The following is a 25,165-nucleotide window of genomic DNA, read 5'->3' on the forward strand; positions in this document are numbered from 1 at the left end:
AAAACATGTTGTGGTGTGCACAGGGGGAGGAACCAGCAGGTACGGAGGGGGTGGGGGGATCGATCCAGCAGCTGCACAGCCTCTGGATCACTTCCATATGACATCCGACAGTCAGCTTGTCAGATTTACACACAACTGCAACTTCTAAGATTGCATGCAAACACCCTCCACTGCCACCAATGTACTACATATGTCAGTGGCAGAAAAGGGTTCAATAAAAACAGTTTTCATGACTGATCTTATATTAGATCTGGTGATGTCATCACTGGGCCTCTGTGCTTCTTTATGCAAAACAGGCAGATCAAGGCTGGTGGGAGGGGCCGACGGGGGGTGGGGGGGCTGCAGATACTGTAGCTTCCTGGAAACATCCCAGCCCCCCGGCATTAGTACTCTTAGGAGCCCTCGGCCCTGATACAAGCAGTGGGAGGAGTTATGCAAAAATCAAAATGTTTTGATGGCTGGGTATCAGTCTGGAGGAGTGGGCGTTCCTAGACAGGCTGTATTTACATAGGTAACGCCCCCCCCCCCCCCTTGTGCGATGCTGAGCCTCCATGATTGAAACAACTGAAATCCAAAGAAAGAAAGGGGTGGGGCCAGGAACAGTTTGGCTCGGGAGGAAAGAACTAGATGATGCTGGACGTCCTCCAACCAGGAAATGAGGCGGGGTTCTATCTGACATGCTGCAGATTCTAATGCACGGTGTGAGAAGCTCACAGTGTGCGGTGACATCAAAGGAAGCCGTTTCAGTCCAGTAGAGGAGTCGGTACATCTCTGCAAGACTGAAGGAGGGGGGAGGGGCGGAGATTAGAGTTAAAAAAATATGTTGTTTGGAGTGAGACATTAAGCTTTAAAGTAATAAGCACAACAGGGATAAAAATCCAGAAGACACTTACCCCAGACAAAGCCTTCTTGTAGAATTGGACCTTGTAATTTATACAGGTTGTCTCTACGTTTTCTCCCGTAATACAGACTTTCTTCCAGCTCTGCAGATCCTCACCTAGAAGAAGATATATAGAGATTATCAGGACACAGACAGGGAGCCTCTAACCTCTTCTACTGACAACACACTGCCTCTCATCCACTGACATCCCAAGCCCCGCCCAGGACTATAGAACACCTCCACCTAATGTTATGGAGGGGAGTAAAGTAGGAGGAGTTTTGTAGTCCAGAAGGAGAGAACTTGACAGGTGTGACAGCACTGTTTGGGATTTCAGCTCCCTACAGGAAATTAGGAGCTCGGTGGATTTCTGGCAGGATCGACAGGTATATTTCTGTACTTTGGGCATTTTTAAAGAGACAAAACACGGGGGGTCTATTTTTTTAAGAAAGTTCACTGAAAGAATGTGACCGACATCCACACAGCTCCAATGAAATGTGCCGTATTTCTGTGGTGTATAATTATCTCTTATGATTGGTAAGCACGATCTAGTGGCCAAAATTATTTTTTTCTCATTGAGGTATTCAAGAACAAATGCCGCATTATGGCCACTAGATGGCGCATGTGATCACACTAGAATACAGCGATTTTCATTGGAGATGTGTGGATGTCGGTCACATTCGTTCGGTGAGCTTCTTCTAAATGGATCCCCCACAGTGTAATGTGTGTGTATTGCAAAATCTACTGAATATGGTGTTATATTTTTTTTTATTGTCTCTTGGACAGCAAGAAGATCAAACCAGCCAATCTTGAACGAAATCCAGCCTGAATATTCTGTGGAAGGACAGATCCTGAAGTTGATACTTTGGCCACCTAATGAGAAGAGAGGACTCATTGGTAAAGACCCTGATGCTGGGAAACACGGAAGGAAAAAGGAGAAGAAGACAACAGAAAACAAGATGAATAGATAGCATCAGTGGCATCGGCAGGGGGGCTGACGGCTGGCTGAAGCCCTGAGTGGGTCCCCAAAATGCCCCGGGTCTCAGGTGGGCACTGTTCTATTATTAGCCCCCAAGTGTCGCCGCCAAGCAGGGACCAATCTGACCTGAGGGCGACCGAGTGTAATAGCAGGTCCCACCTTCTGGAGCCTGCAGTGCTGATGGACGTCCCACTGGTCCAATGTGGGGACCGCGGGATGTGTGATGTACATCATAGGTGCTGCAGGCTCCAGAAGGTGAGAATTACAATGCGGCCGCCGCGCCACTGTGAGAAGATCCCGACCCCACTCAGCGCATGGGCGGGCGGATTTCCTCTCCTCATCATGGCTCTAACTGCCTGGAGTCTACTCTACTGTGTGATGGGCACACCGCTGAGCTGCAGGAGGACACCTGAAGTCTGGTCAGATAGGTCAGTGTGTGTCAGGTAGGTCAGTGTATGTCAGTGTAGGTCAGTGTGTGTCAGGTAGGTCAGTGTAGGTCAGTGTGTGTCAGGTAGGTCAGTGTATGTCAGTGTAGGTCAGTGTGTGTCAGGTAGGTCAGTGTACGTCAGTGTGTGTCAGATAGGTCAGTGTGTGTCAGATAGGTCAGTGTGTGTCAGGTAGGTCAGTGTGTGTCAGGTAGGTCAGTGTAGGTCAGTGTGTGTCAGGTAGGTCAGTGTAGGTCAGTGTCTGTCAGGTAGGTCAGTGTCTGTCAGGTAGGTCAGTGTGTGTCAGGAAGGTCAGTGTGTGTCAGGAAGGTCAGTGTGTGTCAGAAAGGTCAGTGTAGGTCATTGTATGTCAGGAATGTCAGTGTAGGTCAGTGTGTGTCAGGAAGGTCAGTGTAGGGCAGTGTCTGTCAGGTAGGTCAGTGTAGGTCAGTGTCTGTCAGGTAGGTCAGTGTGTGTCAGGAAGGTCAGTGTGTGTCAGGAAGGTCAGTGTGTGTCAGGAAGGTCAGTGTAGGTCACTGTGTGTCAGGAAGGTCAGTGTAGGTCATTGTGTGTCAGGAAGGTCAGTGTAGGTCAGTGTGTGTCAGGAAGGTCAGTGTAGGTCAGTGTCTGTCAGGTAGGTCAGTGTGTGTCAGGAAGGTCAGTGTGTGTCAGGAAGGTCAGTGTAGGTCACTGTGTGTCAGGAAGGTCAGTGTAGGTCATTGTGTGTCAGGAAGGTCAGTGTAGGTCAGTGTGTGTCAGGAAGGTCAGTGTAGGTCAGTGTCTGTCAGGTAGGTCAGTGTGTGTCAGGAAGGTCATTGTGTGTCAGGAAGGTCAGTGTAGGTCAATGTGTGTCAGGAAGGTCAGTGTAGGTCATTGTGTGTCAGGAAGGTCAGTGTAGGTCAATGTGTGTCAGGAAGGTCAGTGTCAAGTAGGTCAGCGCGCGTCAGGTACTACCCCCCCTCAGTACTTGGCTCGGACTTCGGGCTGAAGCCCCTGTTTTTTTTGCCACCTAGCAACGCCCCTGGATAGCATCATCGAAACAACAAACATGCAGTTAAAGTGGAGTTCCAAAAACGGAACTTTCCGCTTTAAGTGCTGGTGACCCCCCCCGACATGCCACATTTGGCATGTAATTTTTTTTTTTAGGGGGGGAGTGGGTACCTTGTTTTTAGAGGCATCCAGATTCCACATCCTCCTCTGGCACTGGAAGGCAGATCGCCCCCTCCCTGCAATCTTCTGGGACACATCACTCGTCAATCTTCTGGGTCATTGCCCTGTGAAGCCAGGTGCCCACTGTTACAATGCCGGCACCACAGAGAGGAGGGATAGAGGAGCAGGGCTTCGTGCGCCCGCACCGCTGGACCATGGGGCAGGTGAGTGTCTGATTAATAAAAGTCAGCAGATATACTTTTTGTAGCTGCTGACTTTTCAATGTGTGGAACTTCGCTTTAACCACTTGACAACCGGGCACTTAACCCCCTTTCTAACCAGACCAATTTTCAGCTTTCGTTGCTCTCACACTTTGAATGACAATTACTCAGTCATGTAACACTGTACCCATATGAATTTTTTGTCCTTTTTTTCACACAAATAGAGCTTTATTTTGGTGGTATTTAATCACCGCTGGGTTTTCTATTTTTTGCGCTATAAATCAAAAAAGACTGAAAATTCCTTAAAAAAAAAAATCTTTGTTTCTGTTAAAATTTATTGCAGAGTATTGGTGAGTATTGGTGAGTATTGGCAGAGTATTGGCGAGTATTGGCAGAGTATTGGCGAGTATTGGCAGAGTTTTGGCAGAGTATGGGCAGAGTATTGGCGAGTATTGGCAGAGTACTGGCGAGTATTGGCAGGGTATTGCCAGGGTATTAGCGAGTATTGGCAGAGTATTGGCAGAGTACTGGCGAGTATTGGCAGGGTATTGCCAGGGTATTAGCGAGTATTGGCAGAGTATTGGTGAGTATTGGCGAGTATTGGCAGGGTATTGACAGGGTATTGCAGAGTACTGGCAGAGTATAGCACATTATTGCAGAGTATTGCACATAATTTCAGAGTATTGCACAGTATGGGCACAGGGCAGCGCTGTGGGCACTACAGATCCAGCCCACAGCGCTGCTAAAAAGAATTTCTCCCCCTCCCCTTGCACTGTACAGATCGGTACAGAGAGGGGAGGGAGGAACCAGTGTCATATCATGATGTTTGTTTACAAGTGATCGCTCCATCATTTGACGGAGCGATCACGTGGTAAACAGCCGCTACAAGGGGCCATTTACCGCAATCCGTGATGCGCTGGGTCTTCCAGACCCGGCGGTCACGGATGTTTGCGGGAGCGCGCCCCAGGGGGCACGCAAGTGCAACATTCTGGAAGGACGTCATAGACGTCCACCCAGAATAAGCCGGCCGCGCTGTAGCCGTCTTTCGTTTATGGCCCAGTCGGCAAGTGGTTAAGCAAGCTCTGGGAGGCAGTGGAGGACAGAAAAGCTGGGTGCGCCATGGTTCATGAGAAGGAAGTGTCACCAGCACACCAGGATCTCCAAAATCGGGTCCAAAACTTTAATCACATAATATCAAAAAAATAAATAGAAGCGACGTTTCGGAGCCACGCCGGACCCCTTCATCAGGCATGTGACAAATTGTGATACAAACAGTCCACTATTTAAAGAACCACGAAGAGTCGGACACAACTAAACAACTGAACAACAACAATATACTTTACAAACTGACTTTTACATTGAATTTATTTCATCATTCCTGATCACAGCGCTGACACAGATTTTGTTGAAATTTCACCAGTTTGGCTAAATGCATTGGCATCAATGGGAAAGGCCATCTCTGGGCTAAATTGAATTCCCCGAACCCCTCCCCCACAGTAATCTCTTTTCCCCTCTGACTGAGCCAAATCAATGTCACTCCGGTTCAATTTCTAATGGGTACGTTATTCTGATAGAACACATAATTATAAGTGGATTGGAAAGTGTCTATCTATAACATTGGATGATACTTCAAATTCCCATCGCATACGTTCCTGGTATAAGCTCTCAAGATTTGGGTGCTGCAGCAACAACCAGCTGGATACTGGTTCAAGTCACAACGTAGATATTTGCCAGCACACCAAGGATCGGCACAGAGTGGCGTCCAAACGGGTGGTTTATTGCATGATCACAACACAAGAAAGGTGCAACGTTTCGGAGTCACGCAGGACCCCTTTGTAGACATGTGATAAACATCATACCTATCTGGGGGTGGGAGGAGCTCTGGTTTTCTTTCTTTTCTGATTGGTTGATGGTTATTTAAATCCTTTCCACTGTTACCCCACGTTTATCACGTCTGACGAAGGGGTCCTGCGTGACTCCAAAACGTTGCACCTTTCTTCTGTCGTGATCATGCAATAAACCACCCCTTTGGATGCCAGTTTGTGCCGATCCTTGGTGTGCTGGCAAATATCTACGTTGTGCCTTGAACCAGTATCCAGCTGGTTGTTGCTGCAGCACCCAAATCTTGAGAGCTTATACCAGGAACGTATGCGATGGGAATTTGAAGTATCTATGTTATAACATTGGATGGTCACAACTTAGTAGAGAATGTTGAATCTGGAAAGTGAATTTTCACTCAGCTTAGTGAATGAGCTGAACTGGCGCCGACTTCAATCATCCAATCATATGAGAGCAAAACACCTGTTTTTTTTTAACTTCCTTGCACATGATTGCCTAGTGAATTTCGCCTTAATTTGAAAAGCTAAGTGACAATTCCCATTTTGGGGTGTGTGGGGTACAATGCAGGAGATAGGATGAGTATTGATGTGAGTTCTGTATTTTATTCTACATCCTGGGGGGGGTAAAATTATTTTTAAAATGTATAATGGGCTTGGACTTTATGCAGATTTTATGCAAACATTTAAAAAATCAGCCATTGGATTACAAGATTGCAGATCTGTTAACAATATTGATTAGGAAACAATCAGAGCGACTCTTATATATCACTGTATATGATTTTTATTATGAAGATGATGATCAGATAATATAACATTGATGGATATCGGATGAGATTTATATATCAGGCAGGAAATTGAATGATTGATCACATCATTGGTGTGGTGAGCTCCGCCTCCATCCAATCACATTTCTTCTGGATCTCCGGATCACATGTTACAGAGGTCTGTAGAGCAGCACAGTGCTGAAGGATTAAATTTTTGCAATAATCCACAGGTGCGTTTTGAAGCACACCCCCAGCCTTTCTTAGCTGAAAAACAACAGAATTTAATAAAGAGAATATTACATACTAATAATGAGATCATTCAATAATAACAACAGAGACAAGAGAAACAATTCTATGCTTGGTGAGTCTGGATCCAACGTACCATTTAGCCCCCTTGGCTATTGAGGTACATTTATAAATGTCTTGGCATTAGAGGGGTAAAGCAGTGGTGGTCAACTTGAAAATTATAGGGGATCTCAAGTGCTGCCCTCAATGCTTGCCACACAATAGCAATGTATTTTTACAGATCAATGCCCCAAATTTCAGTCCTGCTGCATTTTTCTTATTGTAATACCTCAACTAATGAACCCGGAAGCTGCATTTATCAAGTCACTTCCAGGTTCACAATTGTTATTCCCTGTCTACTGTAGCTGGGGAAGCAGTTAATAAGTGATATGTAACCAGAGCCAGATCTAGCCTGTCTTCTATTAGAGGTGCAGAAAAAAAATGTCAGGGGGGCAGAGGATGGGAGGACAGCAGGCAGTGTATAGGAGGTCAGCAAGGCAGAGGATGGGGTCGGCAGTTTGTAGGGCAGAGTACAGGGGCGATTAGTTTGTAGGACAGTGTACAATGCGTCAGCAGGGCCTAGGGCAAGGGTTACCACTGGCAGGGCAGAGGACAGGGGTCACCGCTGGCAGGAGAGGGGTCACTGCTGGCAGGGCAGAGGACAGGGGTCACTGCTGGCAGGAGAGGGGAAAGGGGTCACTGCAGGCAGGGCAGAAGACAAGGGTCACTGCTGGCAGGAGAGAAGAAAGGGGTTACCGCTGGCAGGAGAGAGGATGGTGCCACTGCAGGCAGAAGAGAAGACAGGGGGAACTTCTGGCAGGAGAGAGGATGGGGTCACTGCAGGCAGGAGAGAGGACAGGGATCACCACTGGCAGGAGAGAGAACATGGGTCACTGCTTGCAGAAGAGATGAAAGGTGGGCACTGCTGGCAGGAGAGAGGACAGGGGTTGCCCCTGGCAGAAGAGATGAAAGGGAGCACCTCCAGCAGGAGAGTGGATGTTGTCACTGCAGACAAAAGAGAGGACAGGGGTCACCACTGGCAGAAGAGATGGAAGTGGGAACTTCTGGCAGGTGAGAGGACAGGGGTCACCACTGGCAGAAGAGATGAAAGGGGCACCTCTGGCAAGAGAGAGGATGTTGTCACTGCAGGCAAAAGAGAGGACAGGGGTCAGCACTGGCAGAAGAGATGAAAGGGGACACTGCGGGCTGTAGGGAGGACAGAGGTCACCACTGGCAGAAGAGATGAAAGGGGACACTGCGGGCAGTAGGGAGGATAGGGTCACTGCAGTTTGTAGGGCTGTACACAGGGGCTATTAGTTTGTAGGACAGTATACAATGTGTCAGCAGGGCCAATCGAGGGGTCACCACTGGCATAGCAGAGGTCAGGAGTCACTGCTGGCAGAGCAGAGGACAGGGATCACAACTGGCAAGACAGAGGACAGGGATCACTGCTGACAGAAAAGAAGGAAGGGGTCACTGCTGGCAGAGGAGAATAAAGGGGGTACAGCTGGTAGGAGAGAGGACAGGGGTCATCAAGAGATGAAAGGAGGCAATTCTGGCAGGAGAGAGGATGGGGTCACTGCAGGCAGAAGATAGGACAGGGGTCACCACTGGCAGGAGAGAGGATAGGGGTCACCGCTGACAGAAGTGATGAAAAGGGGCACTGCTGGAAGGAGGGAGGGTGGTGCCACTGCAGACTGAAGAGTGGACAGGAGTCACCGCAGTTAGGAGAGAGGACAGGGGTCACTGCAGGCAGGAGAGAGGACAGAGGTCACCACTGGCAGAAGAGATGAAGGAGGGCACTGCTGGCAGGAGAAAAGACAGAGCTGGCTACTGTGTTGCAGTTCTGAATCTCCCTGGATGGAATAGTAGCTCAGCTGCAGTATAGATACAGCTATACACTGTGCAGATCTTAGCTGTGTGTAAGGGAAATTGCAGCTACAATGTGTGCTGTGTAGGGAGGAGGTGATCTCGCTGCCTGTGCTCCGGCTGTGATCTGTGCATTAATGTGATGCAGCCAGCACAATGTCAGGGATGGTGGGAGGCTTTGGGGTGGGCACAACTGAATTCTGGGAGGTGCAGCACACCCCAGCACTCCCCTCCACCTGACGATGTACATACTTGACTAATGTATGTAGTAGCAAAAGCAACATTTGGGGGGGGGGGGTGCAGCTTTAATGTTTTCCTTTTTTTTTTTACTAAACTTTTCCTTTAATCACAAAAAGTCGCCTATGTTATAACTTTTCGGTGGCAAGTTCTCTTTTATGAGGCATCAGGGGTCATTTAGACTCACCTGCCCTCCAGTGAAGCTAATGGAGTGCAGATTATGTTCTATTAGCTTCTTCCCCGACCATACTGGTTGAGGAGAGTGACACCAGGACTTGAAAGTAACATTTTACACATCGCTTCCTGGTCATTATCAGGAAGGGAGATCAGGATGCATACCTCCCAACATTTGAACTTCAGAATGAGGGACACTGGAGGAGGGAAAAGATCTGCGTAAAATGTGGGCGTGGCTAAGTGCTTAGCAGTGGGAGGGGCTCAAGGGATGTGGTTAAACAAAACCCAGGTTTCCTTGTACCTATGAAATATGCTTTGATTGCTTTGTCTGAACCTACCTTAACGAAGAACTTCATTAAAATAGTCAGGGACTGCATAGCAATCAGCAACTGACAATGAAGACTTTGGTAAGAAGTACTGTATTTATCGGCGTATAACACGCACCCCAAGTTTAGGAGGGAATTTTAAAGAAAAAACTTTTAGGAGGGGAGTTTAAGGAAAAAACTTACATTTAAATGCCCATCAATGCAGCCTTATCAGTGTCCATCTGCAGCCTTGCTCCAGTGTCATTGCAGCGTTGTCAGTGTTATTTGCAGCCTTGTCAGTGCAGCCTTGTCAGTACAGCCTTGTCAGTGTAGCCTTGTCAGTGTAGCCTTGCCCCAGTGTCATTTGCAGACTTGTCAGTGTAACCTTGCTCCAGTGTCATTGCAGCCTTCCAGTTTAAAAATGGCGCCGCCGAGATACAGAGCCAGATGTCGTGTGTATCTCGCGGCTCTCGGCCGCTCTCGGCTCCACTCGCAGTCCCGCCCAGTCCCACCCTATGATGGACATAACACAGGTCCAATGGTGGGACTGGGCGTGACTGTGAGCGGAGCCAAGAGTAGCCGAGAGCCGCCGAGAGCCGCCGAGATCATAGCCGAGTGTACTCGGCTAGACTTGGCTCGGCTCACAGTCATGCCCAGTCCCTGTGTTATGTCCATCATAGGGCAGGACTGGGCGTGACTGTGAGCGGAGCCAAGTCTAGCCGAGTACACTCGGCTATGTGTATCTCGGCGGCTCGCTCCTCCGCTCACAATCAGCGGGGGATAGTTGGGGGATCGGCGTATAACACGCACCCATGATTTTCCCCTGATTTTAAGGGGAAAAAAGTGTGTGTTATACGCTGATAAATACGGTATATAATGTACAGTATTGTGTATATAGTACAGGAGTGTGTAATATACAGAATGCAGGGGTCAGAAGTGTGTAATGTACAGAATGCAGGGGTCAGGAGTGTGTAATGTACAGAATGCAGGAGACAGGAATGTGTACTGTACAGCATGCAGGGGACAGGAGTTTGTAATGTACAGAATGCAGGAGACAAGAGTATGTAATCTATAGAATGCAGAGACAGGACTGTGTAATGTACAGAATGAAGGGGACAGGAGTGTGCAATGTACAGAATGCAGGGGACAGGAGTATGTTATCTATAGAATGCAGGGGGCAGGGGTGTGTAATGTACAGAATGCAGGGGACAGGAGTATGTAATCTATAGAATACAGGGGACAGGAGTATGTAATGTACAGAATGCAGGGGACAGGAGTATGTAATCTATAGAATACAGGGGACAGGAGTGTGTAATGTACAGAATGCAGGGGACAGGAGTATGTAATCTATAGAATGCAGGGGACAGAATTATGTAATCTATAGAATGCAGGGGACAGGAATACGTAATCTATAGAATGCAGGGATAGAAGTATGTAATGTACAGCATGCAGTGGGCAGGAATATGTAATGTATAGAATGCAGGGGACGGCCATATAATCCCTCAATCCCATCCCGGCTCCATCCACCACCCCAATCCCATTCCGGTTCCATCCACCACCCCAATATAATCCTGGCTCCATCCATCCGATCCCATCCCAACTCTATCGATTCTCCTGATCTCACCACGGCTCTATTCATCTCCGATCACATCCCGGTTCCATCCACCCCCGATCCCGGCTCCATCCATTCCCCCATCCCATCCTATCCCGGCTCCATCCATCCCATGTCCATTTACCATCTTGATCCCATCCCAACTCTATTAATCCCCCTGATCTCATCCCAGCTTCATCCATCCCCCGATCACTGCTCCATCCTTCCCCCTGATCCCATCCCTGCTCTATCCTTTCCCCCTGATCCCATCCCGGCTCCATCCATCCCCCTGACCCCATCCCAGCTCCATCCATCCTCCTGATCCAATCCCAGCTCCATCCATCCCCTGATCCCAACCTGGCTCCATCCACCACCCTGATCCCATCCCAACTCTATCCATTCCCCCCATTGCATCCCGGCTCCATCCAACCCCCGATCCCATCCCAGCTCCATCCTCCCCCCTTATCCCATCCCTTATCCATCCTTTTCTCAATCCCAAGCCGGCTCCATCCTTACCTCCATCCCATTCTGGCTCTATCCATCCCCCTGATCCCATCCCTGCTCCATCCACCCCCCTGATCCCATCCCGGCTCCATCCAACCCCCTGATCCCATTCTGGCTCCATCCTTCCCCTTGATCCCATCCCCGCTCCATCGACCACCCTGATCCCATCCCAGCTTCATCCTTCTCGCTGATCCCATCCCAGCTTCATCCACCCCCCATCCCAGCTCCACCCTCCCCCCCAGCTCCATCCTTCTTGTCCCCCCATCCAACTCCATCCTCCCCTCTCATCCCATCCCAGCTCCATCCTTACCCCCCTCATCCCATCCCAGCTCCATCCTTCTCCCCCTTATCCAGTCCCAGCTCCATCCTTCTCCCCCCTCATCCCATCCCAGCTCCATCCTTCTCCCCCATCCCATCCCAGCTCCATCCTTCTCCCCCCTTCATCCAATCCCAGCTCCATCCTTCTCCCCCCCTCATCCCATCCCAGCTCCATCCTTCTCCCCCCCATCCCATCCCAGCTCCATACTTCCCCCCATCCCATCCCAGCTCCATACTTCCCCCCATCCCATCCCAGCTCCATACTTCCCCCCCATCCAATCCCAGCTCCATTCTTCTCCCCCCCTCATCCCATCCCAGCTCCATCCTTCTCCCCCCATCCCATCCCAGCTCCATACTTCCCCCCATCCAATCCCAGCTCCATCCTTCTCCCCCCCTCATCCAATCCCAGCTCCATCCTTCTCCCCTCTCATCCCATCCCAGCTCCATCCTCCCCCTCCATCTAATCCCAGCTCCATCCTTCTCCCCCATGCCTCCCTCCTCTGCAAGTCTCACAGAAATCATTACAGACCTGGCAGAAGAGAGAGCACATTAAGGTGCAGCAGCAGGGGAGGTACTGCTGGCGGGACTCAGGCTGAGCGGGGAGAGGACATTCAGAGTAGGAGTGGAGGTCTGCTGCTGGTGCTGGCGGGGGGCACACTGGGAGGACTGTCGGGAGTGAGTCAAGGCAGCTAAAATCTTACCTCAGATCAGTCAAGTTGTTGTAGCAGAGCGGTGTGCCTCCTCCTCTGTGTTCAGTGCACTCCACTCTGCACTGTGTATGGGGAGAAATACTGGCTGCTATAAAATGTGTTGCTCGCAGCGTGCAGGAACCATGACAACCCACACACGCCACTGGCATTCCGGGACTCAGCAGTGATTTGCAGGACTCCGGGAGAGGGACCATTTTCCGGGACTGTCCCTGCGAATCAGGGACGGTTGGAAGGTATGAGGATGAGGACCAGGGATATTCACTGATCTCCCTCCCCTCTATCTTGTGGCCCCATCATGCTGGTCCTGGGTCCACTGTTGGGGGTGTGGAGCCTGGAAAACATGTTGGGTTGTGCACAGAGGAGGAACCAGCAGTTATGGGGGTGTGTGGAAGCAATCCAGCACCTGCACAGCCTCTGGATCACTTCCACATGACATCCGAAAGTCAGCTTGTCAGATTTACATAAAGTACAGCTGCAGCCACGTGTAACCCCCCCCCCCCCCCCCACTGCCACCAATGTACTTCATATGGCAGTGGCAGAAAAGGGTTAAATAAAACCTGTTTTCTTGACATATCTTATATTAGATCTCTTGATGTCATCACTGGGTCTCTGTGCTTCTTTATGCAATGCAGACTGATTATGGCTGGTGACCTACAGCAGCTTCTAATCCACATTGTGAGAAGCTCACAGTGTGCAGTGAAATCAGAGGAAACCATTTCAGTCCAGGAGAGGAGTGTGTACAAATGTGCAAGACTGAATGGGAGGCTGGAGATTTAAAAAAATGTTGGCTGAAGTGAGACTTTAAACTTCAAAGTAATAAGCACAGGTCTAAAACTATAGAAGACACTTGCCCAAGAGATAGCCTCCCTCTCCCAACTTGAAGCATTGGTCTTGGTTCTTTGCACAGGTTTTCGCTGAGGAGTCACAGTTTCCTTCCGTAAGACAGGGTCTCCGTAAGCACCGCAGAGCCTCACCTAGAAGAAGATATATAGAGATTAGCAGGACACAGACAGGGAGCCTCTAACCTCTTCTACTGACATCACACTGCCTCTCATCCACTGACATCCCAAGCCCCGCCCAGGACTATAGAACACCTCCACCTGTAGTCAACAGTGTTAGTCGAACAGTTAGAACTAAGCAAAAGCTTGGCCTGAACAGTGGCTGTTCGGCAAACACCCGATTTGGCAGGGCGTTTGACCATTTGTTTGCCCCGCAATGTACTGCACGCCGCACAGTGCATTCTAAGCCCTAATTGGCTGAAGCAATTAGCGATTTGCCCAATCCAGGCACAGAACACTGTCAGAGCTATGATTGGATAAGGTCATGATGACTGTACCCAATCAGGGCTTATTACTCATAGACCCACTTCACACTTTAAAAGGTTCCTTCCCAGAGGAGCCGTTTGCAGTGTGATATTGGGGTGGAGAGAGATAGAACAGGGCTCTGCTCAGTGCTACTAGACAGTTAGTGTGCTATAGTGTGCTATTGTCATTCTATTGCCAGTGTAGAGTGTCCGAGTAGTGCAGTGGTTCTCAACTCCAGTCCTCAGGACCCACCAACAGACCAGATTTTATGTATTACCTTGGGGAGATACATACTAGAATACTGCAATCACTGAGCAGCAAATGATGTCACCTGTGATGTATTTCAGTTATCTTGCAAACCTGGCCTGTTGGTGGGCCCTGAGGACTGGAGTTGAGAACCACTGGAGTAGTGTGAATATAGTGGTAGTGCAGCATCAGTGTAGTACGTCCATGCAAATTTAGTGCAGTATATTGAAGTGTGTTAGGGTAGTGTGTCGGGGCAGTTTTACTGCAGTATATTGTAGTGCATCAGTGCTGTTCAACTGCAGTATATTGTAGTGCATCAGTGTTGTTCAACTGCAGTATATTGTAGTACATCAGTGCAGTTTTACTGCAGTATATTGTAGTGTGTCAGGGCAGTTTTACTGCAGTATATTGTAGTGCATCAGTGCAGTTTTACTTCAGTATATTGTAGTGTGTCAGGGCAGTTTTACTGCAGTATATTGAAGTGTGTCAGTGCAGTTTTACTGCAGTATATTGTAGTGCCTCAGTGTAGTTTTACTGCAGTATATTGTAGTGCATCAGTGCTGTTCAACTGGAGTATATTGTAGTGCATCAGTGCAGTTTTACTGCAGTACATTGTAGTGTGTCAGGGCAGTTTTACTGCAGTATATTGTAGTGAGTCAGGGAAGTTTTACTGCAGTATATTATAGTTCGTCAGTGCAGTTTTACTGCAGTATACTGAAGTGTGTCATGCAGGGGTGTTGGTGGCAAAAAGACCAGGGGCTTCAGCCTGAAGTCCAAGGCCAGCGCGGTTTTCTTTGGCTGGGTGGTGGGGTTTTGTAGCGGGGGGTAAGCTCACTTGCTGGTTGCTGCCTGGCTTACCAGTGCCCATCAATGCCTGACACACACTGACCTACCTGACACGCACTGACCTACCTGACACGCACTGACCTACCTGACATACACTGACCTGCCTGACACACACTGACCTGCCCGACATACATACACTGACCTACCTACCTGACATACACTGACCTACCTGACATACATACACTGACCTACCTACCTGACAACTGACCTACCTGACATACACTGACCTACCTGACACACACTGACCTACCTACCTGACACACACTGACCTACCTGACATACATACACTGACGGTAGTGACACACACTGACCTACCAGACCAATGTGTCCAGCAGCAGCAGCTCAGCTCAGCCAGGGTGTGCGGTGTGCAGTGCGCCCATCATCACATCAGGCAGCCAGAGGAGTAGAGGAGACCCGCCTGCCCGATCGCCGAGCAGAGATCTCACAGTGATGTGGCACAGTGGCCGCATTGTAATTCCCGCCTTCTGGAGCCTGCAGCGCCTTTGATGAATGTCACACGTCCTGCGGTCCCACCATTGGACCAGTGGGACGTCCATCATAGGCTCTGCAGGCTCCAGAAGGCTAGACCTGTTATGTGACTTGGCCGCACTCAGCAGCGCTCGGGATCAGATCGGTCCCAGCTCAGTGGCGCTCAGGGCTACTAATACAGTTGTACAACCCGGGGCTTTTCGGGGACCCATTCTGGGCTCCAGCCCCCCTCCCGACGCCACTGGTGTCAGGGCAGTTTTACTGCAGTATATTGTAGTGCATCAGTGCAGTTTTACTCCAGTATATTGTAGTGCGTCAGTGCAGTTTTACTGCAGTATATTGTAGAGTGTCAGTAGTGCTGTGTTTTACACCGCATTTTGTCACATTTTGTGTTGTATACAGTGCTGCATACCCTCCTTTTTTTTAGTTGCTGCATGTTATCTTTCAGCAGCAGTCCTCAAGTTAAAGTACACTAAACATCCCTTTCCACTGAATAAAGTGCATCCAATTACACATTTCCCTGTCTGTATTACATTTTGGTAATAATCCACCCCATCATGTCTAGGAGGCCAACAAAGAGAGGCAGACTTTCCCAATCCACTATGAAGGGGCCTCTGTGTCCATAGCCAGAGGTTGGCGTGGTCCGTCCTTAGGCAGGGTATAATTTCCTCTGTTTAGTGATGTTGCCCATTCTATCCAGACACAGCATGCAGAGGAGGTGGTGGACTGGCTTACTAAACCATCCTTAACCTCCTCATCCTTTATCACTCAAGCAGAGACTAGTGCGCAGTCCACTGCAGCTGCCAGAGCAGCTTATTCTGCATCCTTATCCACAGCTACTCCTACCATAGTGCCAGCATCGTGCATGGAGGGGTCAGCTGAGTTATTTGAACATAGTGTCAGTCACTTGCTTCATGACGATTCACAGGCATTGCTTGATTCAAATGCTGGTTCTGACTCTAAGGTTGAGGAAGGTAGGAACATTAGCCTACAGATATGGGAGAACATTGCTAAACAACAAATTGTCAGTCATGTCACTGATGCGACTTGGGTGCCGGATAGAGCAGAGGAGGAAAGTGAGCAGGAGTCACAACCCCAATGAGGCAGGATTTCCTCCAGAGGCAGCCATCGTGGAAGAGTAGAGAGCAGCCACCCCATTTCATCAAATTGTGGAGTTCTTATCTCCCACTTCCCACAGCTCAGCTGTCTGTGTCTTTTTTAGCACATGTGAAGCTAATTGCACCGTTGCAATTTGCAAACTTTGCCTCAAGCAGATCAAGTGTGGCAAAAACACCAACCATTTGGGTACCACATGCCTGACAACCTTCGACCACTTATCCCATTGGTAAGAGCACCTAAAAGCCACGCAAAAGGGACACAATTCTTCTTCTTTTCACTCCTCACCTTTTCAGATCTACCTCCACTATGCTACCTCCACCATGCTGCAGTGAAAAAAAATACACTCCCTGCCACCCAGGTGGGCTTAGTGTCTAAATTCCAGCTTGTGCAAATTGCTGGCTTTACAACTTCTGCCTTTCCATATGGTGGATTCTGCCCCCCTCTATAGAATTTTCTGTACCACTATGGCAAGTTCCCAGTCACTATTTCTTTGCACATATTGTAAGGCCATTCCAGTTCTGTACCATCACTTGGAAGTCAATGTGGTGGCGTTGTTAGGCAAGGTAGTCAGCAGCAAGGTCCACGCTACTGCTGGCATATGATCCAGCAAGCATGGTCACGGACGCTTAATTTTGTTCACAGCACACTGGGTAAGTCTGCTTAGATGTAGGACAGGGCTCAGTGCTGGAGCTTGTTTTGCCACCACATCTCCATGTGAAATCTGTCAGCTCCACCCTCTCCTCCTCCAGGCCCTCCTCAGCTGAATTGTCCTAAGAACCACCAGTACCCACTAAGCTTTCAAGGGGCAATACAATGAGTCAGGCTAAAAGATGCCATGCTGTGCTTCAGCTGGTCTGTCTAGGGGACAGAAAGCAGAGATTCTTTCAGCTCTGCAGGGGCAGGCCCAGAGGTGGTTCACGCCACACCAGTTTCAGGAATGGGGGTGTGTGAAAATTGGCACTAACCACCTATCCGCGCTTCGACAGGCAAAGCTGACACGCGTCATGCAGCAGGCCAGAAGAGTCTGTAGCCATTTCAGGTGGTCATAAACAGCCAGTGTTCGGTTGGCTGAAATTCAGCGGGAAATCCACCTGCCCATAAACCGCCTGATTTGTGACATGCCCACCAGGTGGAACTTGACTTTGGCAATGCTGCAGCGGCTGCACGTGCAGCAAAGGCCCGATCAACGAGTACCTGTGTGAGTATGGAACAATGACCAGTTCAAGCCTTTTTTCCCCATACCAATGGCTGCATATAAAGAATGAATGCACTGTATTGTCACCATTTGAGGAGACGACAAGGATGGCGAGCCGTGACAATGCATGTATCAGTAACACTATTCCTCTTGTGTTTCTGCTGGAACATACTCTACGTGGCAATATGGGCAAGGCACTCGAGGCAGAGCAGCAGGAGGAAGAGGAGGTCTTCCTTTCCTTTCAAGGCCCACTTTATGCAGGCACAATTCTTGATACATCACAGAACACATAAGAGGAGAGGGAGGAGGAGTATTCTGGCAGTTTTGGAGGCATTGATAGCAAGACATGCATCAAATCTTAAGAGATGGTTTACACCCCCAGAACCCTTGGAAGTAGTACATTGCTGGGAGGAGGCAGTTCCAGATATTGTAATCCTCAGTGACCCAGAGGATTCTGGTTCTCATGTCTCCTCAAACTTTCAGTGCATGGGCTCCCTTATTCTTCAAAGCCTGCAAAAGGACCCCAGAATTTGTGGCATCAAGGAGAAGGATTACTATTGGTTGGCAACCCTCCTTGACCACCGTTACCAGGGGAAGATCTCGAACCTCATCCCATCCCCACAGAGGGAGCATAGGATGAAATATCTTGAGGACAGCTTAAAGATGACTCTGCTAGATTAGTCTAATGGAAAAGCGAGTCTTGAGGCTTCTGTTGTTTTAAAGGAGAAGCAGTGGAGAAGGGGGCCATCTCAATGATGCATTTCAAAAATGTTTTAGTCCTTGGCGCCTAGGGCTGGCAGCTTCCATATCCCATCGGCAACATCTGCATCATATGGTGGAAGAATATCTGGGGCAAAAACAGACATGGGGAGCTTTTCAGTCGACGATCCACTGGGTTACTGGGTCATGAAGATAGACCACTGGCCAGAACTTGCCCAGTATGCAATTGAGCTGCTGGGCTGCCCTACATCCAGTGTGTTTTCCGAATGGGCATTCAGTGCTGCCAGAGGTTTTCTGACAGATAAAAAAAGCATGTCTCCAATAGGATTGATACCCTGTGATACACTCCTGGAAACTACTATAACGAGACCGTACATGCTCTGTTTTTTCTGTTATACACCCTCTGTACTACATCAACATTGTCTTAAGACTTATGTACTGTACATGTAAAATACAACTTTAAGTTAAAAAAAAAAAAAAAAAAGTGTGTCTGTCCACAGACCCTGTTGATCAGCTGACATTTATAAAAAAAAATAATTCCTGGATTAGCAGCAGCTATCAAGCCCCTGATGCTGATGTTGCCGATTAAATGTTTTTGGGATGTGGAATCTGTGCAAGACTGTCTAGGCTTCCTAGCTTTGTGAGTGTTGATTTTATCTGGAAGAAATGTTTTGCTATAGACTTCATGGGCACAATTAACCCCTTCCCGCCGACCGTACGCAGCTGCTGGCATCATCCCGGTACCGTTGTTTAGAGTGGGTGATCGGCTACCCATATATAACAACCAATGCGACTAAAAGCCGCTCGGCTGTTATACATCACCCCCCTCCCGCCACCTCCCGCCACTCTTACCGGGCCTCCCGTGCGATCCGGAGACCCGGTGTCCAATCGGCTGTCTCCGGCGGCTGTGGGCGGGCTGGAACGAAGCCGTGGGTGGCTTCGTTCCAGCCTTCTCAATGTAAACGCGGAAGCGACGTCATGACGTCAGTTCCCATTTACTCGGCTGCCAATGGCGCCGAATTTTAAAAAATATACAGTATTCAGAATCGCCATTTTTGGCGATCTGAATACTTTGAAGTGCAGAGGAGGGATCGGAGGTCTTTTAGACCCCCGATCCCTCCATAAAGAGTACCTGTCACCACCTATTACTGTCACAAGGGATGTTTACATTCCTTGTGACAGCAATAAAAGTAAAAAAAAAAAACATTTTTTTTAAAAACACAATTTATAAGTCTAAAAATAAATAAAATAAATAAAAAAAAGAATTTTTTTAAAGCGCCCCCGTCCCCGCGAGCTCACGCAGCAAAGAAAACGCATACGGAAGTCGTGCCCGCATATGTAAACAATGTTCAAATCACACATGTGAGGTATCACCGCGATCGTCAGAGCGAGAGCAATAATTCTAGCCCTAGACCTCCTCTGTAACTCTAACCTGGTAACCATAAAAAAATTTAAAGCGTTGCCTATGGAAATTCATAGCTACGATAGTTTATCGAGTGCGTGCAATTATAAAGCATGACATGTTTGGTATCTATTTACTCGGCGTAACATCATCTTTCACATTATACAAAAAAAATGGGTAACTTTACTGTTTGGATTTTTTAAAATTCATGGAAGTGTCCCTTTTCCAAAAATTTGCGTTTAAAACACCGCTGCACAAATACCGTGTGATATAAAATATTGCAACAATCTCCATTTTTTTCTCTAGATTCTCTGCTAAAAAATATATATAATGTTTTGGGGTTCTAAGTAATTTTCTAGCAAAAAATATGGAGTTTAACTTGTAAACACCTAATTTCAAAAATAGGCTTAGTCATGAAAGGGTTAACATCCAAAGCCCAATTTTTCTGCACCTGTTAATTCTATCCAAAGTCTGCAAACAGACACCAGAATTTATCCAAAAAAGTCTAATGTTGTCCTGAGTGCACTAAATTGTGGTCTCATCATCCAGACTGGCCCCCAAGCTGATGCTTACTAAATGAAGAAAGCTTGCAGAGAAAATTTATTTTTTTTCTTTATAAATGTCATGCTGCAGCAGGTTCTATACACAGGACATATGCACCGCTTTACAGGCAGACTAAGGGGACCCCCCCCCAGACATTATACATAGGCATCTCTCCATTCTGCGGCTCCGTGACACGATAGCCGGGACACCGGCAGACATGGAGTCTGCGGGTCCCGTGGGCACGGTCGCGCCCACTAGCCCCGCCAATTAAAGGGGACGTACAGGTACGCCCATTTGCCCACCACTGCCATTGTGCCGATGTATATCGGCGTGCAGCCGTCGGCAAGTGGTTAAAGTAATTTTTCATTTGTTATTGTTTTACTTTAAGCATCATTAAATCACTGCTTATTTAAAAATTATCCTGTTTTCATTGATACATGTCCCCCAGGACAGTACCTGTGACCCTTTGTACCCTTTGTATGCCCAATAACTTGCATATAAGCCTTTAAAATGGGAACTTTTGATTTTTCAAGTTTGGATCCCATAGACCTTACTGGGGTTCATTGTTCAGCTCCAAACTTTTGTGATGTTCGGAAATTCTGGCACACACAGAACAGGGGTGTGTTCGGCCCATATCTAGTAGCAGGGGTGGATCCAGAGTCTAGTCTCGGGAGGGGCACTGCCAGAAAATTTTTTTGGGGGGCAATTTATCAGGGAAATGGCTGGTGTTGGCGCTTCAATCTTTCCGGTACCATGGTTGTTATGGTGTCAGGATGATTGAAGTGCACTATTTCTATTATTACATTGTAATATAAAATGAAATAGTTCAACTCACCATAATGCAGAATCAGTGGGAGCCCTGAGCGTGTCACTTGCCACCATCGCCTGCCATAGATGCAGCTTGTCACTTGCCACGTCGCCTGTCACCAAATGCGGATTTTCACTTGCCACGTCACCTGCCACCCGTTACGGATTGTCACTTGCCACACATTGTTGATTGTCTCTTGCTGTGTCACTTTCCTGCTAAGGTGGTCTCTTGCTGTGTCCCAGAGTCAGGCAGCAGATTATCAGTCAGGAAGCAGAGAGATGATGTCATCTCTCTGCTTCCCGCAGCTGCCTGCACAGTGAGGGCAGAACTGCGCTGCAGGGATGCAGGGCAGGCGCCGGGCGGTGAGAGAGATTGTTATCTCTCTGCTCCCCCACCCGCCGGCTCCCTGATTGGTCAGCTATCCGTTCACCCACCGAGCCGCCCAGCTGCTCGCCCGCACTCTCACTCGCCCTCCGAGCCTCCTGCCTGTTCACCAACCGAGCCAGCCGACAGCCTGGCCTGCCCGCTCTCTCACTCATGGAGCAGCCCGCCCGCCAACTCACCTGAATTCTCGGAGAGGGACCCCCCTGGATCTGCCCCTGTCTAGTATGCAAGAAGGAGGGAACTTGACAGGTGTGACAACACTGTTTTGTATTTCAGCTCACTACGGGAACTTAGGAGCTCAGTGGAGTTCTGGCAGGACCAAAAAGTATATTTCTGTACTTTAAGCATTTTTAAAGAGACAAAACAAAGGGGGTCCATGTATATAAAGTTCACTGATCTAATGTGACACACATCCACACAGCTCCAATGAAACTTGCCGTATTCTATGGTGTATAATTATCTCTTATGTGAGTGACCTAAATTCTTTTTTTTCTAATTGAGGTATTCAAGAACAAATACCCCATTATGACCAGATGGCAAATTTACTTTTACATTGATTTTATTTTAACATTTCTCATCACAGCGCTGATACTAATTTTGTTGAAATTTCACCAGTTTGGTAAAATGCATTGGAGTCAATGGGAAAGGCCATCTCTGGGCTCAATTTAATGACCTGCCTCCCGCAGTAATCGCTTTTCCCTTCTGACTGACTGAGCCAAATCCTCCTTCATTGGTGTCTCACACACTCCCCCTTCCAGACACTGCAGCTCACAGTGGGCGGGGTTTCAGTAACAGGTGTCAATGTAGGAAGCAGTGAGCAGGATGTGTGGGCCAGATGATGATTGACAAGCTACAGGCTCATGAATCAGCAGTGACAATTCTGAGAGCCACACCCCCTTGCAACGTCTTCTCCTCCCCCCCTGTAATTCATGTAAGCCCGCCTACAGGAGAGTGACAACTCTGCTCTGAATTTAGGAGCTATGCAGCAATATTACCAACCCATCACAGGAAGCTGCAATAAGGGCAGCCATCAGAAATTTTTGGGCCCCTTACACAGCTGTAGGCCTGGGCCCCCCCAGCCTGACCACCAACATTCACCAGGGCTTGGCCATGGGCCATCCCACTGAATACACACCGGCCACCTCACCTGTATGCACTCAGCCCCCCCCCTCAATCCTGTATATATGTCAGCCCCCTCAATACTGTATATATGCCAGCCCCCATCACACCTGTATATATGTCAGCCCCACCCCCCACCTGCATATATGCCACCCCCTCACACCTGTATATATGCCAGCCCCCTCACACCTGTATATATGTCAGCCCCACCCCCCCACACACACCTGTATCTACCTCAGCCCTCCCCACCTGTATATATGTCATCCCACTCACACCTGTATATAAGTTAGCTCCCCACACCTGTATATATGTCAGCCCCCCACAAACACCTGTATAAATTTCAGCCCCCCCTCACACCTGTATATATGTCAGCCCCCCCACATTTGTATATATGTAAATCCCCCCACACATGCATATATGTAAACCCCCCCCCCACACCTGCATATATGTAAACCCCCCCACACCTGTATATATGTAAATCCCCCCACACACCTGTGTATATGTAAATCCCCCACACACACCTGTATATATGTAAACTCCCCCTCACACCTGTATATGTGTCAGCCTCCCTCACACCTGTATATGTGTCAGCCCCCTCACACCTGTATATATGCCGCCCCCCCCACACACCTGTATATATGTAAACCCCCCTCACACCTGTATATGTGTCAGCCCAACTCACACCTGTATATATGTCAGCCCCCCTCACACCTGTATATATGCCAGCCCCCCCACACACACCTGTATATATGTAAACCCCTCCCACCTGTAAATATATGTCAGCCCCTCACATACACAAATCTGTAAACACACAAGCCTCTGGCCCCTCCCTGTACACAAACAGCCCCCTCCCTTTCCTTCACAGCCCCTACTTTAAAGGAAAGCTTCTTACCTAGTTCCAGCTCTTATTTCCACAAAGCTGACATGTTGCTGAGACACAGAGGAGCACAGTACAGACAGCTAACACGAGGGGTGCACATGCACATAGTAGCCAGAGGTGGCAGTAAAGAGCTCGATGTCTGAGCTCAATGACCCAGAGAGCAGCAGAAGCTGCAAAATTGTTTCTATAGTGCACAACACAGCCCCCCCTTCACCCTTCCTGCCTTCTTCTGGCCCGGTAGGGCCCCTCGTGCTCCCGGGCCCCTTACAGTTATCGGATGTACCCCCTGATGGCGGCCCTGGCTGCAATAGATAAACTTCACTGGAAGGATCAATCTATAGGCATTTGTGGGATTTGCAGCTCATATATGAATTTTATGGGTGGCATGAGGTTAAGGACTACCCAGCTCAGAGATTAGGGAGAGAGGATCCTGCAGCATCACATGACCTCTGGATAAAATTATAAAATACTGCCTGGGGGATAGGGGTAAATTCAAAATGATGTTTTAAGGTGTGTATATTTTTGGGTTTTTAAAGGATTAGTGCACTTTAAAACAAAGTGCATTTATCCTTTTTGCCCAGTTCCTCTGTCCTAACCTACCCCCCATCACAGATGGACACTTACCTCTGCTGACAGTAGGGATGACTTATCATTGTTAGGATGTGGGATCCTTAACAGATCATTCATCCCTGTTGACTGACAGCAAGGAGGAGTCACAGCTTACATTGAAAAATATATCCAAATTACACCGACTCGCTCTGCAGCTGCACTACAAAATCACACTGAAAAATCAGATTAAAATCGCACTACACTGGTGTGAACCTCCGCTTACAGGTCATAGTCCAATCATCAAATGGGTAACCAATGGATGATATGATTTTGGATGGTTTTCTTGTCAACAGCCTATTATAACGTGTGATATGTGTTATTAAGTTGATTATAATGTATCATCCGAGATCATGTTGATATATACAGTTATTGATACATATATGGTGGTGATGGTTGTACCGGTCTCAGGGGACCTTACTATGGAGGATATTTTGGTACTCTGCTTGTAATTGTCTTTTTGTATAGAAATATTGTATCTTATAGTTGGAAGTAACAAATTTATTTATTTTTATCTATTTATTATTTATTCACTAAGTATCAAATATTGCACACCAGCAACATTTTATCATCTTATTTTCTACATTGTTTCTTTAAAACTGCAGTATCATTTTTTTTTTTTTTTTTAGGAATCAGTGAAACATTTTCACTTTGTTCCTGGCAGATGTTTTAATATGAAGTAACAAATATTCAGGAGAACAAAATCTAATGATAAACAAGGTGACTCTTCCACTAGTATACATATGGATAATCCATTATTATAAAATGGGCTCTAGGTTAGTAAGATAAACAGTATAATAATGAAATGTTCTTACTTACCCTGGATGAAGAGGAGCCCCAGGATTAGGAGAGTGATCGCTGCCTTCATTGTGATGTCTTGCAGGTTCTACTATGAAAGATGTAGGACCCCCGGGACCCAATACCTTATAAAACTGGGAGCGGAGCAATGTCACTGCTGGTCCCATGTCAGAATTGGTTTCCCACATGACTCCTGCTGCCAATATTTGATCAGTATTGATAAACAGGATCTGTTCACATCATGAGACAGTAGAATGGTTCCTCAGTAATCAGGGTAAGATGGGAAAAGGTACAGGGCTTTATTCCACTAAGAAAACTCCATATTCTGGAACATTGTACATACACTTAAACTACAAACTTTTATATATGCAAGAAAAGTGTGCATGTTCCAGAATGATCAATTACAATGTGCATTAAAGGGGTGCAAAGGATATGACAGGAGGCGGTATGTACAGGAGAG

The 25,165-nt window shown here is 47.9% G+C and overlaps 2 long non-coding RNA genes across 3 annotated transcripts in view; one reads left to right on the forward strand and one right to left on the reverse strand.

Moving 5' to 3' along the window:
- Window positions 1-5,345, forward strand: part of LOC141102641 (uncharacterized) — a 69,307-nt gene extending 63,962 nt beyond the window's left edge. Inside the window, exons 3-4 of one of the 2 annotated variants that reach the window (XR_012235182.1) lie at window positions 1,664-3,092; window positions 3,151-5,345. This is a non-coding gene — a long non-coding RNA (uncharacterized lncRNA). Of the gene's footprint in view, window positions 1-1,663 lie in introns of both variants that reach the window. The other variant, XR_012235181.1, reaches the window with a different exon arrangement.
- A 902-nt stretch (window positions 5,346-6,247) lies between these two features.
- LOC141102633 (uncharacterized) lies at window positions 6,248-24,880 on the reverse strand. Its single transcript, XR_012235174.1, has 3 exons — window positions 24,727-24,880; window positions 13,098-13,220; window positions 6,248-6,517 (listed from the first exon to the last, which is right to left on the reverse strand). It is a non-coding gene; the product is annotated as an uncharacterized lncRNA (long non-coding RNA).
- Between the last annotated feature and the right edge of the window lie 285 nt (window positions 24,881-25,165).

The sequence above is a fragment of the Aquarana catesbeiana genome, linkage group LG07, assembly GCF_042186555.1.
Source record: "Aquarana catesbeiana isolate 2022-GZ linkage group LG07, ASM4218655v1, whole genome shotgun sequence".
Classification (NCBI taxonomy): Eukaryota; Metazoa; Chordata; class Amphibia; order Anura; family Ranidae; genus Aquarana; species Aquarana catesbeiana.